This window comes from Globicephala melas, chromosome 12, assembly GCF_963455315.2.
Source record: "Globicephala melas chromosome 12, mGloMel1.2, whole genome shotgun sequence".
NCBI classification, from domain to species: Eukaryota; Metazoa; Chordata; class Mammalia; order Artiodactyla; family Delphinidae; genus Globicephala; species Globicephala melas.
The window spans coordinates 85978537-85986590 of record NC_083325.1 but is presented as its reverse complement, the minus strand read 5'-3'; positions in this window follow the sequence as shown (position 1 = coordinate 85986590).

The following is an 8054-nucleotide window of genomic DNA, read 5'->3' as shown; positions in this document are numbered from 1 at the left end:
TGACAGAAGAGGATGGTGCAAGGGAATGGGACTCGTGCATCAGTGGCACAAGTAATGGGGACTTGCAGGCATTTCGGTTTTACTCTGAACGCAAATTTACATGGAGTGAAGCCAGGGCAGAGAAGAGAGAGACCAATTAAGAATTAAATCCAGAACCGAGATGGACTCAAGCATGGGTGGTGGACACAGGGAGATGGTGAGAAGGTTGGAGGTAGACAAGTATTTGCTGATAGATTGGATGTAGGTGTACAGACATAAATGAGCCCAATACTTTTAGTCGGAGCAACTGTAAGGCAGTGTTGACACTTACTGAGATGTGGATGAATATGGGAGAAACGATATTTTTGTTTTGTTTTTGTTTGGGGAATGGGAGGGGGGGATATTGCTGCGGCTGTTGGTTAGTGCAAAGCGAATTGAGATGCTCAAAACTAAACTCTGAAATTTCTACTATATACTAGACATCAAGTAGAATGCTAAGAAGGCAGTCAGATGTATGAGTCTGGACTTCAGGGGCTACAGATATAAACACATGTTTCGTCAACTTATAGATAATATTTTAAGAGACAAATTGAGATCTCCTTGACATTCAGTGCAGATAAAAAGGAGGTCAGAACATGAGCCTTGCCATATTCCAACATTTCGAGGCTAGAGGCATGAGACACACCACAAAACAAAGGGGGAAGGAACAGTCAGGAAGTTAAAAGAAAAATGAAAATATACAATTGTATGGGTCAATTACTTTTTTGAATTTTCCAGATTGAAAAAAATCTGGAAAAAAAAATTAAAATAAAAGAAAACAAGGTTAAGGTAGTCTTAGACAAAGGGAAAAATAATTTTAAGGAAGATGTACTCAAACCATGTCAAAATACATTTAAGATGAGGACTGAGAATTGATTCTTTGGTTTAGTGCCGATGTCATTGGGAGTCTTGAAGAGGGAAGACTGTTTTGATGGAATAATTGAGATGAAGCCCTAATTTGAATAGGTCCAAGCAAAGAAGAGAAGAGGGCAGAAGATTATACATAGACAACTCCATCTTGGAATGTTTCTGAAAAGGGGAAAGAGTGCAGAAGAGGCTGCTTTTGTTGTTCTGTTTTATTTAGGTGTGAGCTGTAAATGCATGTCTGTAGGCTTTGGAAAGAGAAGTTGATGATACAGGAAAGAGAGGGGAGAGTTGCTGAAATGACCATATTGAGGAGAAGAGAGAAATGGGGTGGAACATGCAGAGCCAATAGCTGGACTTAGGAGCACAGACACACACAGCACCGGGCGAGAAGGAAAGCGTATGAACGTTGATGCGGTGGGAATGTTGTGCTGGGATGAGGGGAGCATGTGGGATTTCGATCCTGCTGACTTGTACTTTCTCACTGTTAAAGGAAATAAAGTCATCAGCTGAACATGACAATGACGACAAAGTTTTAAAGGTTTGTGAAGGGACAGGCTGGAACTAGACATTTAGGAGAGTGGAAAAGAGGGTGGGTCAGGGAAATGCAGTAACAGTCAGTGGTGGCCCTAGGAGTTCACTTAAACTAGGGGCAGCTAAAGTGAGATCAGTCTCCTCTTTTGTCCTTCTCTCCATCACTCAGCTATACAGTGCAAGCTGGGGGTACTTGTGGGGGGGACTAAGCCACGGTTTGAGCTTTGCTAGGAAAATTAGAATGAAAGAAGAGGTGTGCAAGGAAGAGATTTTAATGGTGGACTCTAGAATCTAAGCTGGGTAACCAACAAATAAAAAGCAGAAGAAGGTGAGAGAGTGTGAAAACAGGGCAACATGGCAGGCTCAATGGTTGGTCAGGTCCAGGTATGTTGAAAAATTGTTTGATTGTGGGTCATTGGGAAGAAGATAGTGGTTTGAGAGTAAAATGCTTTATTAAATACAACAGGTAGATACTGAACATTTTAGGTAGATTGAGCTATTTGGGGTATTTTAAACTTCAGTCTATGTGCCTCTACATAAAAATTCTCATTTTCTCAATGTCATTTCCACAACAGTCACAGAATGAGAGAAGACAAGATAGCATTGCTACTACAAGCTGATAACAGAAATAATCAAACGCCTATCCTCTGTGAGGTATCACTCAACAGCTGCTCATTTCTGGGGAATGTTATTGTTTTTGTCAATGTTTTGTGTTCAATCACAGAATCAAATAATGTATAAAATGGCATTAAACGCATTTGAGAATGAAACTACCTTTCATGAAGTACTCAAATATAGTAAACACTCTGGAGGATTTTACAGACAATTTGTAAAGGTCTTTTGGCTTGAAAAAAATTTGTATCTCAGCTGTGCTTAGCTGGCAAGTTTACCGCTTAGGAGAGATATGTATTGTGCATTGTTAGCTCATTAATGTTTTGTGATATTCCACATTATGAGGTTATTAATTTTAAATCAGTTTATGAATAGAATCCCAACTGGAAACACTACAGAGGATATTGTTTCACTTTTCAGTCTCCAAATCCTAAATATTAAAAATCAGAAGAGACCTTTAAAGATCAATTCTGAAAAAAACTGGTTTATAAACTTTTTCCTATTCTACTTCCATGGCTTCTTTGAAGCTCTTAAAAGATGTTTAAAATAAGGTCTAAAAAAACTGTGGAGATATATGCAATGGGAAAAGATAAATCCTCTCACCCCCTTGGAAGAGGGCTAGGAAGATGTCCTGGACCAAAGCCATGACAAGTCTCCTGTAGCTTATCTTTTGAAAAGATATCATGAAAATTCATTCAGAGCCTTTATAACCCTGCTCTACTGTCTTCTAGCATTTTCCCTTTCCTAATTTCTGGAGACATGACTAAAACTGATCTGGTTCTATAACATTTTTTTTTTCCTTTAGCAATGTATATAGTTTTATTTTTGTGTTCAGGGAAAGCAAATGTCTCAAGGACATAACTTGATTAAGTCAGTTTTCATATATTTTATTGTGCATATGATGGACCCTCCAATCAAGAAGCACTTTTCATTCTAGTAAACTGTCTTTTATTATTTCTTTGATTATTTCAGTGATGGCTTCCTCTCCTATATTTACTTTCTTCTCTCTTTCAAGAATTCTGTCGGGCTTCCCTGGTGGTGCAGTGGTTGAGAGTCTGCCTGCCAATGCAGGGGACATGGGTTCATGCCCGGTCCGGGAATATTCCACATGCCGCAGACAGGGTGGGCCCGTGAGCCATGGCCACTGAGCCTGCGCGTCCGGAGCCTGTGTTCTGCAACAGGAGAGGCCACAACAGTGAGAGGCCTGTGTACAGCAAAAAAAAGAAAAAAAAAAAAAAAAGAATTCTGTCATTTGGATGTTTAACTTCCTGGCTTTGACCTCTCAATTTTTTATCCTTTTTCTCTTGTTTTTCATCATTTTGTCTTTCTCATTCTGAGAGAGTTCTTTAACTTTATAATTTAACCTTTCTTTTGAGATTTTTACATTAGTTTTATTATGATTTTAATATCCTAGATCATTTTTTGTACTTTGCGCAAGTGGGTTAAGTCAATCATCACACACCCATCTCCCATCAGCTTCCAAAATTCTATGCTTGTCTCCTTTGTAAACCTTTTTTTTGCCTACATTCAAACATATATATATATATATAAACATAGATACATTATACATTATATACACACACATATATGAAATACAGCATTGTATTTAATGACAAGAAATAGCATAATTAACAAATAGCAATAATCTAAACCTTTGCTTGGGAAAATAGTTCCAATATCAATAGAAAAAAATATCTAAATGGGTTTTAAACTGAGCAGTTTTGCTTCACGACAACTTGAAATAAGTAAAATAACTTGTGAGTAAATTATCTCTGTATATCACAAACGAAAGACACTGTTAGTTATCTACCTCAATAATAAATCTTTAAACATAACCAGGCACAACTATTTTAATACACTTCTGAAAAGTAGTATTAAAATTTGCCTTTTAAAGAAACTCTTTGGCTTTCCATAGAATATTTGACCAAATAATCCATCCATGTGAATGGAAACCTCATTATGGTAGAGTCCTATGTAATATAAATGATTATGTTCTAAAGAACTATTAAGTTTTGGTTGTATTCCAATTAAAACTCACAGTGGTGATGAATTATGTGTAATCTTTGCTCTAAAGTATTCTGTGGAATCTGAAGTTGATTTCCTTCAGGGTAAGACCAATTTGCAGAATTATTTTTTCCTACTTTGGGTTGAGTATTCACCAGATGTCACCTGTATCTGTTCTCTATTCAGTCCCACCCTAAGGAAGAAAATGAAAAAAAAATGTAGAGTAAATTAGTGGCAAATTTTTCTACCTTGTACCTGGAAGCTCTGTTATTGATTAAAACACATATATGTCTCAATGTCATTTTGCTTCTTGAGGAAGTTTATTCTCATTCTTAAAATCAAAGTGTGTTATCTAATTATATACATTAATCTTAAGAACAAAGTGTACTTATTAACCATTGGTGTATTATCAGAACCCATGAGACCCAGTTTTAGATTTGAGTTTATTTTATGAATATCTCTTTTCTCCAGAGTAGTTGTGTCATAACTTTTAGGTTTTTTTCCTTAGGAATCTTCCAAAATACAAAAATAAAAGTTACTATTTTAAAAAAAAAAATTGGAATGAAACATTCTATCTTGCAATTATTATTTGAGTACATTTGTTTTCTTTATAAATGTAAGAAAAATTGTGAAATCTTAGTGTTCTTATTTTTCCTATACCTTAGATATTTTGCTATTTCATCTTCCTAGGAGTTATGTCATTATTACTCATCAATTTTTCTCAACTATACTAAAGAGACAAAATAATTATATCATGGAAGAATAATGAACTCACCTAGAAGGATGATGCACAGCTGAAATAAAACACCACTCTTACATTATCTTTTAGTTTTCTTATTTTGTTGTCCAAGATATTGCATCACCTTTAAAGATGGTATAAAAGATGTCTAGAGATACCATCATTTAAATTTTTTGTTCTTAACATTAAATGTAGTTGAGAATTCAGAATTTTTCACTCTGCCCATAAAGTAGAGAGAATAAAATTTACAAAAGAAGACGTTTTGCAACTACTAAATGATTCAAAAGATGAATACAAAAAGGTATCAGTGACATTTAAGACATAAATAACGATGGTAAAGTGGGTCACATACTCAAAAACTCAGAAAAAAATGCTAGATGCATTTCCTCAACTCAACAATCAGTAAGTGAACTGTAAATTTCTAAAAACAAAAAGGAAATATTGTATTCCCACCCAATTTGTCATCCAGTAGGAAGGATTTCAGCACAAAATATTTTGTTCCAGGTACCTAGAACATTTCATTTTGCAAAAAGGATATGTGACAGAATTGTTCCATCTTTTATGATGTCTGTGCACCAAAATTTACTTCATATGGTAGGTACATAAGTTAAAAATACTGAAGGTGTTAGGGCTTCCCTGGTGGTGCAGTGGTTGAGAGTCCGCCTGCCGATGTAGGGGACATGGGTTCGTGCCCCGGTTGGGGGCGGGGGGCGGATCCGGATCCCGGATCCCGGGGATCCCGGGGGGGATCCCACGTGCTGCTGAGAGGCTCTCAGAATGAGAAAGACAAAATGATGAAAAACAAGAGAAAAAGGATAAAAAATTGAGAGGTCAAAGCCAGGAAGTTTAACATCCAAATGACAGAATTCTTTTTTTTTTTTTTTTTCTTTTTTTTGCGGTACACAGCCTGTGCTCCACAACGGGAGAGGCCACAGCAGTGTGAGGCCCTCGTACCGCCAAAAAAAACAAAAAAAAAAAAACAAAAAAAAAACAAAGGTGGGAGATTGAAGGAAACATCATGGGGAAATTATTGGGTCAATAATTCAAATTCATATTTACAAATCTAAAAATGAATATATTTTTGTAATTTTGGAGGAAATAAGAGTGAATCATTTTCTTCATTGTCTCTTCTCACTTCATCTATATTATTAGCTGTCAAAAATATTTAATATTGCATTTTTTAATTTTTAAGATTTTTTTTTTGATGTGGACAATTTTTAAAGACTTTATTGAATTTGTTACAATATTGCGTATGTTTTATGTTTTGTTTTTTTGGCTGTGAGGCACGTGGGATCTTAGCTCCCTGGCCAAGGATTGAACCTGCACCCCCTGCATTGGAAGGCAAAGTCTTAACCACTGGGCCACCACGGAAGTCCCTAATACTGCATTTTGACAAAGCATGTGCAAGAATAAGAAGCATTAACAATGCATTGAAGTCTGGATTTATTTATTTACAAGACAAATATCTTATTTGTTTGTGCCCATTGGTGAGAGGTTACTTTCATTCAAAGACCATTACCCATGTGATTTTATATATATATATATATATATATATATATTCAATAAAAATATTCAAAACCAGAAAAAATAAGAATAAAAATTTGGGTTTTCTATGTTCAAATTCTTATTAAAGTTTCTAATAAGGTTAAATTTTACTATCCCTTTGTTTCTAACTTCTATGAATTATTTGTAAAATGACTTACGATATTGTTTCTAAAGCCCGTTGGAGCAGAGGATTCTTCTTCCTAGTGTATTGAGTGATAAGCACCTGCTAGGTTAAAGATGTGAGTTGCAAAAACTAACATGCAATTTTTAAAATATTTTTGTTTATCAGAAGTCCCAGAGTAGAATGTGAGGTATGAATAAGGTTGACAGTCCATGAGGCCCCATCAGATCTGTGTATTTGAAATAGTTGGTGCACAGATCTCCATACTGCGAACTGGTCATTTTGTTTTGATCTCTGTTATTAATTTGCTTTTTGAGTAGGAAATCACTTAATCTCTCTAGGCCCTTTTTCTTTTTAACCTATAAATCGAGGATTTATACTAGAATCTGTGACTACCAACAGGCGGCTGGCAGGCAGAGTTTTTTCTAAGCTGCAAAGTTTTTATTTGGGCAACAAATACATAAAAAAGAGAAAAAAAAACTCTCCCATTTACCACAGTCCACTCTATTATTTACATCTGATCAACTTTATTTATTTACATTATCCACATGGCCTCTTAAGGCAGCTCAATTTTATTTTTCAGTCTCTCCTACTGCTAATATTTTATGCCTCAGTATATAATTTGTCTTCTACCTTTAAAGAGTTTATAATTTGGTTTGAACCATAACCCATTGGCTCTTGAAAATAAATAATTAAAAGTACAGGTGAATAATTGGAAGAAATAAATGATGGTTAGGAACACAAAACAACAGAATTATTAATAATTTCTCATCAGTGTAATTCCAGTCAAACCAATTAAAAAAATATGTACAGTCCCCATTCTCAAGGACTCACCCAGGAAGAAAAACATAAATAAACCATTTTTTTTAAGTTTACCTATGGAATAAATAAAATTTTACATAAGAAAAGACACATGAAGCTCATATCTCCTTACATGGAAAAATAACTAAGTATTGATATAATATTAAGATAAAGCTGCTGTAGATGCAGTAAGATTAAAACATTAAATAAAAATAAAACCTAATCTCCAGTGAGTCAAATATCTTTCATAAGGAATCTCAGGTGAATTTTCTTATTGATAGACATGTCTCATTCCACCAATTAGAAATATTCTTGAAAAACCTGAATGTAAATTGGCTTTTCATAATTTGTTTGTGTTTTCCTTTACCTCCCATCATAGAATAGACCATGGGTTACCAATATGGCACTGAACATTAATAAAGAAATATGACACAGGCCCTATTCTTAATTTCCAAATGTCTAGACCCCATATGGACTAATGTGGGAGATAAAAAGAATGCTCTAATTTTCTCTTGTGCTCACCATTCTGATTTGGATCTAGCTTGCTGATTCTAAGAAAGGCCAGTTGGAGTAAACAAAGGTCAGGGCCTGAGAAACACAATTCCAAAGTCTAAGGGAGTCATAGGAGGGCAGAATAAGAGGAATGAACACCTCTGTTTACAAATACCAAGGTGGAGGAAGAATAGAGGATAAAATTTAAAATATTAGTGCTTCCCTGGTGCCGCAGTGGTTGAGAGTCCGCCTGCTGATGCAGGGGACACGGGTTCGTGCCCCGGTCCGGGAAGATCCCACATGCCACGGAGAGGCTGGGCCCGT